This window comes from Notothenia coriiceps, unplaced genomic scaffold (assembly GCF_000735185.1).
Source record: "Notothenia coriiceps isolate Sejong01 unplaced genomic scaffold, NC01 NC01_scaffold00033263, whole genome shotgun sequence".
Classification (NCBI taxonomy): domain Eukaryota; kingdom Metazoa; phylum Chordata; class Actinopteri; order Perciformes; family Nototheniidae; genus Notothenia; species Notothenia coriiceps.
The window spans coordinates 1-1,794 of NW_011365964.1; the positions used below are offsets into that span (position 1 = coordinate 1).

General features: G+C 45.1%; 1 long non-coding RNA gene across 1 annotated transcript; it reads left to right on the forward strand.

Annotated features, from left to right (window-relative positions):
* On the forward strand, positions 1–1,110 carry LOC104961428 (uncharacterized). The gene is made up of 2 exons (XR_800096.1): positions 1–89; positions 164–1,110. It is a non-coding gene; the product is annotated as an uncharacterized lncRNA (long non-coding RNA).
* Positions 1,111–1,794: the final 684 nt, after the last annotated feature.

Consider the following 1,794-nt stretch of genomic DNA (forward strand, 5'->3'; position numbering starts at 1 on the left):
AACCGGCTCTACCCCCTCCCTCCCCCGCCGCCATCGACCAGCGAGAGATCGCCCGCCGCCGCGAGCAGGAGCGCCGCCGCAGAGAGGCGGTGAGAAGAGAATATCTCTTTCGAATGTTTCTCCTTAGTCCTAGACGCTCTTTAATGCTCTCTCTCTCCTTCAGATGGCCGACACCATCGATATAAACTTCCAGAGCGACCTGATGGCCATCTTTGAGGAGAATCTGTTCTGAGAGGAGGACCTACACACACACACACACACACCTCTCTCAGTGGCTGAACAGCTGGCTTGTGTCACGTGACGAGAGCGGGATCGTTTGGTGTTTACGGGAAATAATCAAATCTGCGGATTAAAAACTTTTACACTTTTAGAGAAAACAGAGAAACGATGGCGAAGAAGAGGAGTTAATTTAATGATGAATATTGTGTGAAGTGTGAGGGGGGGAGTGTTTCCTCACACACACACACACTTTTGTAAGACCCACCTCCTGCTAATGGTCTCTAATTGGAGCAGCGCTGAGAGGCCTGTAAACCCTACAAATTATACATATTATATATATAAATAGATACATGAATATATATTATATACGACGAAACGTCACCATCGCGAGAGGAGCTTGAATTGGGGGGGGTCTCGGAGTTTGATTTTGTAGAGATTTACTGTAAAGAACTTTTTTATCGAGAGGATGGTGTCTGCGTTTCTCTCTATGCCAAATCCCATCTGAGTGCTGACCGTCACCTTTTCTACATTTAAACTTCTTTTCACTTTATATTAAAGGTTTTTATTGATATTTAATTTCCTCCCCTTTTCAAACCGGACCCCAGGAAGCGGCCCGAGTTTCTGCAGCGCTTTTATTTTGATGTTTTATCTGTATCATAGCTTCCTGCTTGTCTTCCCGTGTGCCATCGTGTTTCCTGTCGTTTGCAGATCCTAGAATCCATCTTTTTTATTTCTCCCCTGTTTTTCAAATGTGATGTTTTGATTCCTCTTCCTGTTCCCTGCGGTTAACTTCCTGTTGGTTTGTTGGAGAGCGATGCGTCTGGGGTCAATAGATTCATCTTGTTCACATCTTTTTTTAAGAAAAGTATTAAAATAATATTTAAAAACTAACTTTGGGACGTCTTGTGTTTTTTGTCTCTGGCCACACGGGGGCGCTGTGGGGAAACAAGTGCATGCATACTCATTCTAAATATTATTATACTTTTACACACACACACGCTCACACATGTTTCAGAGCGCCATGTTGAAGGACATCTCATTTCTCTAAATGCACTTCGAGGACCGAGGATCGAGCATCGAGGAGGCTCTCTGGAGGAGCTCTAAGGTTGTGTAGGTGTGTGTGGTGTGTAGGTGGTACAGTGTGTAGGTGTGTGTGTGTTGTACAGTGTGTAGGTGGTACAGTGTGTAGGTGTGTGTGTGTTGTACAGTGTGTAGGTGTGTGTGGTGTGTAAGTGTGTGTGGTACAGTGTGTAAGTGTGTGTGGTACAGTGCGTAGATGCGGCGGACAGACAGGTCTCAGTTGGTTTGTGATTCTGAAATTGTATATATTTATATAAATATATGTGTGTGTGTGTGTGTCTCATCTGTAGCCTGTTATTGTCTCATTATACCGCACTGTGAATGAAACACAAACACACACACACACACACACACACACACACACACACACACACACACACACACACACACACACACACACACACACACACACACACACACACACACACACACACACACTACCGAGGTGGACCTCCCTGATGGTTGCTGGCACAGGCCTTCCCTGCCAATGTTGGA